The sequence below is a fragment of the Astatotilapia calliptera genome, chromosome 18 (assembly GCF_900246225.1).
Source record: "Astatotilapia calliptera chromosome 18, fAstCal1.2, whole genome shotgun sequence".
NCBI lineage: Eukaryota > Metazoa > Chordata > Actinopteri > Cichliformes > Cichlidae > Astatotilapia > Astatotilapia calliptera.
In genome coordinates, this window is record NC_039319.1 from 23,073,822 (window position 1) to 23,088,844 (window position 15,023).

Sequence of the window (15,023 nt, forward strand, 5' to 3'; positions counted from 1 at the left end):
TTTTTTTAAGCGTTACATACACAAAAACACAAAAAACAAAGGTTTTCAATGAGTATTAACGAAACAATTACATTTAAAATCAGAGTTATGCATTAGTTTAAAAAGCAAAAATACCTGTGCTTGTAAACATTTTCTATTAGTTATTTATTTAAGTCTATTTATGGTACTGTTTGTGTTGCCTTGTTTTTGATTTGTTACATCATTATTTAGTACTATTTAATATTTAATTGCACTGGATTGTCTGATTCTGTGAGTTTCTTTTTTTTTGTATTTTGGTTGATGTCTTATACATTTCCATTCATATGGAAATACCAAATGCTGAACTGCTGCACTTAAAGTTGTGATAATAAAATATATTTTCTTACAATATTTCCTTGTCTACGAGCCTTTAAACACACACTGTAACACCTTGCCTCCACTGTAAAAGAGTGCAGCTACTTAACCAGCCTGTCTGAAGTCCAGATCTCTCTTCTAGCGAAGGCAGTTGGCAAGTTATGAAATGAAAAAAAGAAGAAGGTGAAATCCTAGGAGAAAACACTTGGCATTTGGAAAGTAAGGCAGCTGGGTGTCTCAGTTCCCAGCCACCTGTTTAAAGCAGAACTGATGCAACACGGGGGCAAACATGCCCCTGCCACAAAATGTCAAACTGATAATGTAGTATGCAAGTCGTACAAATAACAAAGTATAATACAAAAAAAAATACCAACAAAAGCTTTCTAAATCAGCCTTGGCTCGGATAGCTCACGGGTAAAATTCAAAGGGTTTTGTCAGTGGAGCTAGTCACTAGTAATCCCTCCTTAGGCTCACAAGGTCCAGCCACGATGACGTCACTCTGTTAGCACTGAGCAAGGGCCGCCCTTTGGCACCCGCACCACACAAGTGTGCGGGGGCTGCCTCACTGAAGGCTTTTGTCTAGGCTTGTCTTCACAGCGGTCAGGATGAAAGAAAAGGGAGCAGGGCTTGTCAAAGAGGTGTATTTACATTAGAAAAGATAAAAGATGAAATAGAAAGATAATATTAAAAAAAAGACATCATCTCTTTTCTTTTATAGGCCAAAGGTGTTGACAGTCTCAACATCAAAATATCACAAAAAGCGTTTGAAGTGATTGAATAACCACGCAAGTAATGTAATCACTATTCACTATAAGTGAAAACTATGGAAAACTACCGTTTAGTCATATGTTGTCCATCAACTTAATGATCTGGAGGTCAGTGGATTATGTTTTTTATTTACATTTTAAACTGCAGCCAAACTTCTTCTTCTTTCTTTTTTTTTGGCAGAAGGAGTTGTTACAACACTATCAGGTACTAACCTGAAGTGGCTGATAGTGTCAGGTCAAGGCGTGCCAGAGAAATCAGGCTGTAAAGAAGAGATAGTCTCCTTAATGACCTTGGCGCTGTGTTTAGTATCATCTTGTTAAACAACATAAGGGATATATATATATATATATATATATATATATATATATATATATATATATATATATATATATTAGGGGTGCAATGATACACAAACTTCACGGTTCGGTTCGATACTTTGGTGTCACGGTTCGATATTTTTTCCATACAAAAAAAATGTTCATGCCTTTTTAATTTGTCATTTATTAAAATTATAAATATATATTTTAACTCAAAAGTACAGTTTTTAAATTTAACCCTAACCTTTGTGCGTGTTTTTTATTTTGACAGCGAATGCGCACCACTTATGTGCACCCCTGGTTATATAGCTCATCATATCGCAGCCACAGAAATTCTTTTGTCCATGAAACCATAAAGCTGCACTTTCTTTTTGCCTTATAGTCTGATTTGTCATAACTTTTCCGTTTTGTGGTAAGCTTTTCTTTGGTTGTCACTTCTTCACCCTGACCTGTCTTATTTAAATAAATGATAAATGGCCTGTATTTATATAGCGCTTTACTAGTCCCTAAGGACCCCAAAGCGCTTTACATATCCAGTCATCCACCCATTCACACACTGGTGATGGTAAGCTACATTGTAGCCACAGCTGCCCTGGGGCGCACTGACAGAGGCGAGGCTGCCGAACACTGGCGCTACCAGGCCCTCTGACCACCTCAGCGATTCTCTGCGCGATCAACCTCTCACATGTTTAAGCTGCGGGAGATTTCACTTGTCATGTTTGCTAGTAAGCTAACGATTAATAAGACGATGTCAGAGGAATTGGTGCGCAAATTATCATCACTCACCAATCAGTGCTGTTGCTCTCTATACACAGTTCGTGCAATTGCAAAGTGAAAGCAAAAAACAAGCGCAAATTCAAACGCGATTTCAATATGTCACATATTGACAGTGGATCACCGATGCCAATGACATAATTACCCAGCTACATTTCCGAAAGAATGCAAAAGCATTGACATATATTTTCCTTCCTACAATAGCCCGACGGGCAGGGCAGAGATAGATTTTGGTAGCCCGACTGGAAAAATCGCTAGCCCCGGGACGTCGGGCTAGCGATTTTGCGAGCCCTGTATCTGATTGAGGAATCACTCATCTTTGGAAAAGAGAGTTTATTACAGAGAAATGGCTCTTTCCAAAATAAAAGCTATACTATCCGCTTCTTCTGGGCTATATTCTTAGCAGCATATTAAACATATCAGGTCCCCATAAGGAGAATCATGTGCTAACGCTGTCTAAATGACTGGGTAAATTTGTAGCATGCATGCTTGTTGTTTTTGTCTGCTTCCACTTGTCTTTGCACTAGGATGATGTCAGAGTAAATGTGCAGTCATATTCGTTGTGTTCCCACTAGTGCTGTCAGCGTAAATCTCGTTGAAATGACCTTAACGCCACAACACGGCAAATCTCCTTAATGAGCTACCCCTGATCGCCCGTGCATGGGGCTGGACAGCCAACACCTTAAGGAGCTAACTGCGCTAACACACTAGTTCCCACCCATGTAATTGAGCATTGCTGGCACATCCAACATACTGTTTTACTTTAGTCCATGACTCGCTTACCTTCAGGGTCATACGCAGTGTTGGGACTAACATGTTATTAAGTAACGCGTTACAGTAACTACGTTATTATTGTGGTAACGAGCACGGTAACTAGTTATTATGCCAAAACCGGGAACGTGTTACTCGTTACTGGGATTTAAATAGGCTCGTTATTCGTTACTTCATGTGGTGGCTATCGCGGAGCTTCCACAGATTCAATAACATCAGCAAGTGGTGGAAGCCAGCAGGTGGATGAGAGAAAGGGAGGCAAGAGGAGAGACCCGAAGCAGCCGCTGGTCCGAGAGTGTCAGGTGAATTGAACTTCAGGTAAGAAGTTATAACCTGCAGTCCATCTGGGTCAGATATGAACCAAGTTTAGGTGGAGTTTATTTTCGTTATGTTGACTTTTTCCGTACTGCGTGCTAGCTAGCATGAGTTTCTATACAGCTGGGTGGTGCTATGTTACTGATGTTGAACTTTATTTTGTTCATAAGGTTAATTATTAGAGTTGCCAACCGTCCCGTAAAAACGGAATCGTCTCTATTCAGAAAATATTACGCGTTTCGTATTGAGGTGAAAAGGAACATTTTGTCCCGGACTTCAGCTACAATGAAAAAGACACAAAGCTGGATTTATTCTGTCTTTGCTGCAAAGCTGCCTCTTCTTCTCTCATCCTCTCCCCCTCCCTCTCCTGTTTCTACTTCAATCATGAAATTGATCAATGATCAGCTGATCGGCTTTTCTCTCTTATTTATTTATCGCCCACTTTGCACCAGAAAGAGGAAACCAGCGGATGTCTCGGTAAACAACAGCAGCAGTTTAAGCTTGATCAGCTGTTGTTAGAATTTATTTATTATTAATTTCTAGTATCAGCTGATGTTGGCTGGAGCCACAGCTGTAAACCTGCTGGTCATGATATCGGTTTGGTTATGTGGTGAGAGGGAAACATGAAGATGAAACCAGGAGATGTCCTTACTGAATCATCAGAGCTGTGATGGAGAAACAGGTTTACCTTTTCGTTAACATGAATGAGTTGAAGGGAAGTTATGAAGTAAACTAGTAAGTAAGTAAGTAAACTTTATTTATTAAGCGCTTTTCACATCGCTTAATAAATAAGCGCTGTGAAAAGCGCTTATTTATTAATACTTAATAAATGAACACTTAATAAATGAACTGTTTCTGAGAGACAAATAACACCAGGATCCTTTTCTAAGTAGCTGACAGCTGGTAACTGTGCAGGGGCGGGTCTAGCAAAGTGTTGCCAGGGGGCCAGGTAGAGCATTAAAAGGGAAAGGGGGGCACAAGGAAATACTTTCTTATTCTCATTTAAAATGTCTCACTTTTAAAAAAAAAAAATATCTGAGTCTTACAACAAACAATCGATAGATTGATACATATATACCATCAGAACAGTGTACATCACTGTCACAACAGAGTTTATTTTCATTCAAAGGCTTTATGATTTTTCCTATAATGGTGGGCCGGTCTCTAGTCAAAATGCCCGGGACAATTTTTTTGTCCCAGTCCAGCTCTGTATGCAGCTCATCTGCAGTCTGGTGTTACCTACATCTTCCTATTCAGAAGGCAGAATTTCCGAGTTCTGAGTACAATCGAAAGCACCACGACTGCAGTTTTTGTGTTGGATGTAAAAAGCAGGCTAGGATAGAATCAGGCGTGGGATTTCTCTCGTGGAAATGTGCACATTATTTTTTCCTTTCTATTGGTAGGTGGCACAGTGCACGTGTGGCAAGTAAGCAAGCTAGAACACTGGCAATCTTGCTGGGTTATGGAAGCAACACATTAACAAGAGAATTCTGAGTAAAACCAAAGTTACTTTCCCTAGTAACTAGTTACTCTGAAAGTAACGAGTAACTTGAAGTAACTGAGTTACTTTTGATAGAAGTAACTAGTAATGTAACTAAGTTACTAATTTAAAGTAACTTACCCAACACTGGTCATACGTCACATGAAAACCAAAATAATTCCAAACGCCAGATCTGAATGAGGGTGGGGGAGGTTCAATTTGCCATGTTGCAAGGAGAGCTTAACTTCAGTCTCGCTAGCTTGCCCTGCGCTCTTCCTTCTGACGATGCTGTCTGTGTTGAGTGCTCAGTGGATCTCAGTCGAACGCAGATTCACTGAGCGCTCAACACAGACAGCATCGTCAGAAGGAAAGTTGATAAAATAAATCACAAATTTTATATTGTTCGATACATATGCGTACCGAACCGAAAGCACTGTATCGAACGGTTCAATATCGATACGAGTATCGTTGCACCCCTAATATATATATATATATATTTCTCAAGTAACTTGAAAAATAACTTAAAAGAAGCTTAAAAAAACCCTGAATTCATAATTACAGCTCAAGGTTTAGGGTGAAAAGGAAATATTAACAGAGCCTGTGGTAAAAAGTGAGCAAATTGATATCTGGCTTGACACAACTGGCTGTAATAAGTGCTTTATAGGTTTTTGTTTTTTTTATCTTGAAAGGGATAAAGGTCAGTTAAACAGGAGCCCATGCTGCTTTGCGATCAATAGACCGAGCTTTTTTTTAAAAAGTGGGACATACTGAGCTCATTGAGTTAATAGATGATTAAGCAGACCTACTAGAACATCTGTTGGGCCTCTCAATTGAGTCACTGCTCATTCTTTTCTTAGCTTTTGTCCTGTTAATGCTTTGTTTCAAAGATGACATCTTCAGGGTTGCTGCACAGTCGTGTGTGAATGGATGGAAAGGCATTGATTCTCATGTGCTGAAAGGTTTTGAGCTGCATTCCACCCAAACGATACAAGCAAGCAGAGCATTTACTAAACCGTGCTCTGTGTGAGTGTGCGTGGCCTGAGACACACAGGCTTTCGTTTGGGCATTCCCTTCTTTGGATCCTCAAATAGCCTACCTGGAAAACAATCAGCGAAATTAATGTCAGAATAACTGGAACCAAAGCTAAAAATAATCCTCCCAGTCTATTTTCACCTAACCGCTCTAAACACAGTCACAAACCTCACTTGTTATTCTGTGGCTTTCATATTTCGATTGCTCTCTGAAATCCGCGCAGATCTGGACTCGAGCTGTAAAAAGAACGACAGATTTTCACATCCTCTCTGGACCTCGCGCCTGAAAAAGCCGACAAACCACAGACTAGATAAAATAGTGCTGACCATTGCATCTTTTCCTGCCTTTGCATAAACCACATGTTTTCTGCTTTATATGAACATTTTTGTGTAGCAGTTACTACTAATCATGAGTTTTTTGATTCCTAATATAGTGTTTGTAAAGCCTCATTGGCTTATCATTTTAAAGGAAAGTGATAAGAATTTTATTTAAATTCTGCTCTTTGCATCTTATCTTGCATCTTATAGCATGAACTGGAGTAATAAATCCCACACATCTGGTTGGCTGCCTATACACTCCGACGCTAGAGTAAATCCCAGAAATATATCACGTGGGAGCCATCGAGCTTCTCACTTATCTTGTCCCTTTTTTAATTTCTAATTTAAATAAAAGTTTTAGTATTTTGAAACATTATTTAACTTTATCGGGTCTAAAGCATGTAATGTTTTCACCATGTAGAGTTGCGTCTGTGTGTAACTGCAACAAACTGTTGAGTCATTTGCTTTAGCAACAACAACCACAGAGAAAAGTTTGGGTGCTGTGTCTGTCTGTCTGTCTGTCCGTCCGTGGTAACATGTTTGAAAGCACACATATTTCTTTGTCTAGGGTAAATATACTATGATATCATGTCTGTGATATGAAAAATGATTGGTCTCGCCGCTGGTTGCTATTCCATAACTACATGACCTTTAGTTTAAATTGCTGCTGAATTTTATGATGACTTGGTCAGCAAAATAGTTTTCCTTATTCAAACAGGAAAAAAATTCAGAGAAACCACTGCAACCTGTGTTTGGCCAGGGGTGTCAAACTGAAGTCCTGGGGGCCAGAATTGGCACGCCCAAGACTCCAATCCAGCCCCAGTGGAAAATGTGAAGGAGAGCATTGATTTTGGACTTCTCACTGTATTTTTTGTTAGTTTTACAGCTTTAACTACTGATAGAGACCTCCCCCATGGCCATTTAGACTGCACTAAAAGTAATTAAGTTATAGAAAAACAATTAATTGATAGAAATTGAGAGCATTTTTATAGTGGGTCCACAATAAAAAAACAAACAAACAAAAACAACAAAACTAAAAAAAATAAATGACTTTGCTTTATTATTGCAGGACAGTCTTTGCAATAATCTGCCAGAACCTTTTAGGTAATTTTACACATTTATTTCTTCATGTTAGTATTTTTTTTTCTTTACTCCAGCAGAAAAACTGAGATGTACTGTTGAAACTGCACTTCATTTTTTCTCATATGAAGACATCTCAAAGATTCAGTGTGTAGTTAAACGTTTTTGCACAAAAAGGGGAATTCCAAAGATATGTGTGTCCATATCCATATCTGTAGTTTGATTTTTAAAACCTTGGATTTATTTTGGACGCATTGTTTAGCAAAATACTAAAAACATAACATGATGTCAATATCTACGCAAGTTAAATGTTTCTAGATTTGATTTAGGACCAAGTGAAGAATTTCCAGTGAGAGAAAAAGGACAATACTGAACACACACGACTCACAAAACCTCAGATAGACTGCCCACACTTCTCTCCAAAGGTCAAAGTAAAGCCTCATCTGTAACTACAAGAGAACACCATAAAACAATCTAATCTAATCACAAACTTGATTACCTTGGACTGCTGTCAAAATTTGTACAGTGTTTTCCAGCGTGGTTGTGATATGAGATGTGCCAATAATAGTAGCAATCAAACATGTGTAACATAGATAATCGTACCAGGAGGGAGTGGATTAAATAAAAAAAAAAAAGGTTTGTTACTCTCCTCCAAAATGGGAGATAACAGATAACACTGACATGTTGCTACCATCCAGTCATTTCTGTTTACAGTCAGACTGTATCAAAAAGCAGCAGTAGCAGTATGCTGACTTTTAGCTGTACATCGTTATACAAAAACAGAGACAGAAATCAAAAGAGACAGCTTGCTGCATACAACAACTGGAGCAAAATGCGCAGGCCTTTCTATAAATGTGTCCCGTGATTAATCTGGCAAAACGTACACGTCTTCTTCTTGACAGTCATGTGATTGGTCATTAATGTATATGGCCTCATCTATGACGTCGCACTGCAGGTACACGTCGTCATCAGGTTCGACTGGGAACCTTTGAAAAAACAGTAAATGTGATGGAAAACAGTCTCGTTAGGTAAACTGTAAAAGTTTTTGGGTTTCTGTATTTGTCTATATCACAACAGGATTGTGCAAAATGGGGAAACTGACACACACACACACACACACACACACACACACACACACACACACACACACACACACACACACACACACACACACACACATTGTTTCTTAATCCACTTCCGTCCGTTGCTTTTGAGCTTCTGCAGTTTCATAAGTGTTCCAAGAAATACATTTTATGAAAATCTACACGTAGAAAAAACAGTTAATGCAGCTCACCTGCTTTGGTTTGAAGCTGCCATGCTGTAGCCGCAAGTTTGAGGTTTCAGGTTTTCATAGATAGAAGATTGTCCTATTGACTCCTCTCGAATCATACCAGTATATTCATGGGAATCTGCTTGTGGGGTCCCTGAGTGATCCTCCTTTTCTTGCGCTGTTCTTTGTCTAAACGGCATCACATTGGCGATTATAGAGTAGAATTTATAAATGATTACACCAACTATGATCGCAAGCAGCAAAAAGAAGACCCCAAGCCCGACTCCTAGATTTGTAGAAGGGTTGGAGGAACTGTCACTGACTGTGTTATTTCCTCCTGTGCCATTGGTATACATGGTCTGCAATTATGGATAAAGAAACAAAATGGTTCAAAAAGCATGGCTGAAACAATAATGTGATAATCTGTCAAACTACAGCACAAGACAGTGTTTAGCAGTATAGCTGAGATGGAAAGTTAAAGGTTGATTCTAAACTAGAGACCTTCCACTGTTAAAATGTAACATTATAAATATATGATTAAGAATACAAGTTTAAAAAACACAATAAAAATGGATTAAAATGAACAAAACAGTCAAAGTTGACATGTTAAATCAATATGATTATGTAAGCCAAGTCAAGCAGCAGAGGTTAAGTCAATAAAAACACTCATGTTACCTTGAAGTGCTGCTTCAGTGTTGTGGGTCAAGGTCTGCGGCGTGAGCGTAATCATGTAGCTCACCATAAGCACCGTTCGTTAGCTTTGTTGAAGTTCCCTTTATTGAAATCATGGAACTGAGCAAAAGAGACGAAACTAGAATATTTCCTGTAAAAGCTCGGGCTGAAAATAGAAAGCTGCTGACAAGAGCTTAAAAAAAGTGTGATAGTAAACTTTGTGACTCAACAGGCGAACACTCTTCCTGCTTCTACTGAGGTACATCCAACTTTAGCTTCACTTGGTTGGTTATGACCAATATTGTTTTTTGAACAGCAGAGAGTTTAGGTTAAATTGATACTTCTTTCTTTCTCTTTCCAAAAAGTCTCAGATTCACCCAACAGAAAAGTCTTTTTTTGGGTGATTCAACTTATCAGAGAAAAACAACTTTAACTTTTTTGCGCCCTTTTCTCTCAGATGTAAACCCTTCAAGCTGTGTTGATAAGGGATTCTCATGATGCCGTTAAAGTGAAACTGTGCTACCAGCACACTCTCTAACAGACATAAACAGGATCAAACTGCCACTTGGTTCAACAGGACCTTTGCCTCCCCCTGCTGTCAGTCTTAGTCTCCACATACAGAACACGCTCATGCTTCATAACCTCTGCACTTTAATTCTGTCTGTGGATATTTGACCATACACCTTAATAACTTGTGAATTAATGACGCTTCGTTAAGCTTCTGCTGCTACTTTGCCACTATCTGAACCAAATCAACTGGAAGATCCTTTATTTGTCTCTGTCGACCAACAAAAGTCACGCTGCCTTAAAAAACTCTGTTGAAACACTTTCTCACACCACTTACAAGTTTAAATTTGTGTTCTTGAATCAACATAAACACTTGGAACGCAAAGCTGTGCTTGTGACAAGGATTTAAAAATGGCAATGTTTATCTGAGTCAGTCTCAAAAACTATCCGATTACTTTTGTGTTACCCAGAGGAAGAAACATATTAACATTTGTGACCTGCAGAGGAGTGAAGTAACAAAGTACAAATACTTTGTTAGTGTACTTAAGTTGACTTTTCAGGTATCTGTACTTGAGTAGTTTTTTGTTTTTTTTTAACTTTTACTCCCTACAATTTTAAACTAATATCTGGACTTTCTACTCCTTACATTTTCAAAGCACACTCGTTATTTTTGGTTTTAAGGCATTTGAGGGGTCACTGGCCCTCAAACATCAAGCCTAAAAAGTAACACATGAAAATCCTTTTCGTTTATTAGTCACCAGAGGATAGAAAGAGACCAAAGAGGCACAATCGTGTGGCAAAGTCAGGGGTTCAAGTGGGTTGTATTTTCTTTTTCTGTTTTTCTTTTTTTTTGGTACAGCACCGGGACGACTGCAGTATCCATAGGTTGCTGTACTTCAGCATCTGGCTACTCCCACAGAAGACAAGCGAGCATAAAGGCAGTAACATTTTTTAAGTGACAGGTCATTTCAAATACAGCATTTCTATCAGCAAGCATGCAGACTGTTTGTGTGCAGGTTATCTGCACACAAACAGATGAAAAGGTCCAGCTGCTGTTTTTGACAGGGAGAGAAAAGAAAGAAAGCTAACTTCACTCGAAGATGGAGAAAGATAAGAAAGACAGAAGAGGAAGAAGAGAGGTTATATTTAAAAGTAAAGACGGCTCAGTGGTGTTTGATAAACTGGAAAGTTAAAGCTTAAATGTAGCTCCTCATGTTTTTAAATCAGATACTGGGTCTGTATATGTGACATTATGGTTTTTCATATTGTGAAACGTGCAAAACAAACTGTGGCTAACTGTGTTATTTAAAGGTAGCATGAACATCCTCTGCAGGTTAGTGCAGGTTAAACAGGTTGATTTTGCTGCACTGTGATGGGTTTAACGTGTGTGTGACTTGTGCACACTGGGTGTCTAGGAAAAAGTTACCACTGACAGTATCCAATCAGTGGTAGAGGATGGAAGTCAGCCAGGGAAACTCTACAAAGAGCAGCAGGTCAGCTGGACACAGCATGTAGATTAAGGAAATCTGAGCTGTGCTTCTTTTCACGCTGAGTCATTAAACTGATTTTTCGGCTTTCTTTACCTGCTGAGTCTCACTTTAACCCCTGATTGTACCAATGTTCCTGTTTAGAAGCAAAGAAAATAGAGCTAGTTTTAAATTTTCCTTCTTTTCCCCAGATTTTGTTTTTCTAATTAATTGATTCAGGCTAAGTTTTTATTCCCATCTTCTGATAGTAATTTATTATTTCATTATTACAGCACAAGGTTCAGTTAGCTTTGCAGAATAAATAAATGAAAAATGTGGTAGAAAAAGAGCTACTTTCTTACTTCACAGCCTGTCATTTTTCATTTTTAGTTGAGTGAAGAATTTGAATCAGTACTTAAAGTGGTCTTGAGCAATAGTTCTTGGGGTTTTCAGGAAGTCTTTTTAAAGTTTTTCTCTGGTAATTGGTTGCATTTTCAGGTCAGTACTATTTTTGGAGATCCTTATTACGCCATTTAGCAGTGACCTATGAATCATTCAAGCACAAAAAGCCATCTAACTGAAGGGATGAACCAGTGTTGCGTCTACACATAACAGCCAACAAAACAAGGAACCGCTTTTAAATTGAATATTTGGACAATTTGTTAAAAGCAGCCTGTTACAAAAACATTTTTTCTAATTTCTTTTGTTGAATCTATGAAAAATATTGAATATAACACAGTTTGATAAACATAAAATAATATTTTGCTCCAACAAAGTGATTCCCAAAACACTATTAGCCAAAAACAGCATATCTCAACACGGTGTGTAGTGCTTCCTTAAAAAATTTGAGGAAACTGGGCGAGAGGAGGATGAAAGAAGAAGTAGCAGGAATTTAAAAAGACAAAACAAAAATATCTACAGCAGATAAGCAGTATCTGAAAGTCATGACCTTAAGAAGTAGTAAAAAAAAAAAAATCCAACAATGACCTGACACAGGACCTGATAGATACAGCTGGTCCTTGGCAGTCCAGTCCAGTTGATCCACCTACTGTTCATTGAAGTCTCCTCAAAAAGGGCAACTGTCAAGAAGCCATTCTTAAGGAAGGGAAACAGAGAGAAAAGGCTGAGGTCTGCCAAATTTTACAACACCTGAGCTGACAATCAGAGTCAACAGGTCTGATCAATTAATTCAAATGTAACAGGTTTGGTTTAAATCATCAACAGGATAGAAGCACAACATTGTCTACAGCCATCTGTAAAACATGGTGGAGCCCCTGTCATGGTTTGGGGCTGAATTTCAGTCAATGTTGTTGTGGATTTTGCCAAAATGGTTGGAGGGAAAAAAATTGCCATCAAATTTTGATGTACCATACAATACCGTCTGGGAAAATTCTGAATGGCAATGACTTCATTTTTCAGCACAACAATGATCCCAAACCCAGTCATTGCAGTAAAAGCATATCTGAATAGAAAAACACACAGTGCAACACTATCAGTCATGGGCCGGCCTCTTCAGAGCCCAGACCTCAAGTTTATTAAAAGCGTGTGGGATCATCTTGACAGAAACAGGTATTGTGGCTTTGGCATTGTAACTGTGCATCTACTAGATGGACTGAGTTCAGATATAGAATATTATTATAGTCAAAGGTTTAATCCATTTGTCCACCAAGGCCCAGTCATGAACTAGTGACCCAACCAGACTGTTCATGCGGATCACCTTGTGTTACCTGGCACATGCCTTCATATGTTTTATATGGTGTTAAAAGATTAAAAAGGTTTTTGGAGGTGTTTCAGAGGAAGATTTGGTACCATTTAAAAGGCTTGGCATACCTGAAAAAAAAGAAAACCTTTCTTATTTTATTGATAATTAATATTTGCCATCTTAGTACACTCTGCTGGAGCAGCATGCATGCTTCAGGACAAGTCTAACTACATTAAAGGAGCAAAGCACAAAAGACAGAACAATGTTACTTATCAAAGACTATGGGGTTCACCAAACTCTCTATCATTTATATCTGTTACCATCTCATCAGCGTTTTGTGAACAACACGGAGCCAGAGTGTGAAATTTGGTGTAGATGTTTAAATGACTTTCAGACTTTGAGCTCGGCCGATAAAGTGAAGTGAAACGTTCTTTCAGCTGTGCACTAAAGCTGAGATGTCGCTGCATGCTGGGCTGTTATTGTCACCGCAGCATGTTTGCATTAGATAAACATTAACAATATCTGACAAAGGACAGCTGGATACAGAAATCCTCCACATGCATTTCCCCCCGTTTTAAAAGGGAATTACATACAGGCTCAACTTAAAGCCTCTTGCCCCTTGGAGGCTTATTGAACAATAAAAATAAATAAATAATAATAATCCTGTGTTCAGACTCCTATCCTCCACCTGCCCTGGAGTCACTTCTTTTCCTATGTTACCATGGTTACATTACAACCAAATTACACTCAACTTAATGGCAGGTGAAACAGCTCCACTGTGTCTTTAGTGTCTGAGAACAAGAAACAATAATTAGGTGCGTTTATCCTTAAAACAAAACAAATGCTCCAGATGTTTTGTGTTTCGTGCGAACTTCAATCTGCAAGTAAGCTATTTTCACTGCGCTCCACACGGAGTCATAAATTAAAATCAGAGGGGGGTTTTTTGGAGGGGGGGGGGGGGGTTAGGGGGGATGAAGCAGTGCAGGTGAAATTAAAAATCCCAATGCAGCCAAAAAACAGGTACGGACACGCAAAGACCTTTTCTTTTTCTCTTTCCCCTGCAGACGGATTCGTTTGTCATCGATGGCACAAATACCACATTTGTTTTTCACAAAAAACTCGTTTGTCTTCAGCGAATGTGTAGTCCATACAGCTTTTGTATCTGCTCAGTGGGAAAACTAGGAGGAGAGAGACACTCCCAGGGGGATTCAGAGACTTCTACATTCTCACTCAAGGCGCAAGTCATGTACACTAAGGCCAAACCAAACTGCAAATTGTCTCTCCACAAATGTAATGTGGAGAGAGAATGTAATGTAATGACATAATAATAATAATAATAATATTATTATTATTATTGTTATTATTGTTATTATTATTATTATTAATTCTGTAGATTACACTGTCCTCAGAAATATTAAGGGACATGCACACAATGATGCGTGTCTTCTTAAATAGTGTATTTTTGCGGGGGTTCCGCAGTCCAGATGTGCGGTGCGCCTCCACAACACCCCCGCGCAGCGACGTGACCACGCAAAGCCTACCTAGGGAGAAGCGTCAAGTTTGCCGTTCTCTTCCCTGAGTACACCGGAAACCAGCAGATTTCATAATAAAAGATGTGTAAACCGTTTGGTTTTAATCAAGTAAAAGTAAATGTTTGTTCGGTTATCTGCCTGCACGGTTTAACAGATAATGAGATAAAAACACGGTGGCCGGAAGTTGATTTTAGGCTCACATGCCGTCCCTTTCTTGCCTCGGCAGGTTAGTAACGACGGTTTTAGGGTCTTTGAAGCTTTTAACACTAAAAATGGCTGCATTTGATTTAGGTAGTCCCAGATCCCGGTGCGGACGTCATTCCCCACACACTAACATGTTTAATAAGTGTCAGCAGGATCACGCAGCGCTTTATTAGCACACTGGAGAGGCTTCATGGGATCCTGCACATGTGGCCTTCCTGTAATAAGTCACACACTGGCTCCTGTTGTTTTAGTTAGAGTCAGTCCACAGACTGTTTTAGCTGTAGATTATAGGTATCACCTGTGGTCAGTAAATTCAAATATGTGAAGCCCACTTGGCCTGCACGACACTGTAAAAACCTTTTTAAAAAATAAGTTTAAAGACTTTTCATTCAGGATGAAGGAAAAGCAGGTAAACGTTGCCTTTTTTTGGGGGGTATTCTGTTTTTACGCTCTGCGTTGTGTCCGCCTCTCTAACCGGAAGCT

At 39.0% G+C, this 15,023-nt stretch overlaps 1 long non-coding RNA gene across 1 annotated transcript; it reads right to left on the reverse strand.

Moving 5' to 3' along the window:
* Positions 1–7,400: 7,400 nt before the first annotated feature.
* On the reverse strand, positions 7,401–9,404 carry LOC113010948 (uncharacterized). The gene is made up of 3 exons (XR_003270408.1): positions 9,133–9,404; positions 8,482–8,816; positions 7,401–8,173 (listed from the first exon to the last, which is right to left on the reverse strand). It is a non-coding gene; the product is annotated as an uncharacterized LOC113010948 (long non-coding RNA).
* Positions 9,405–15,023: the final 5,619 nt, after the last annotated feature.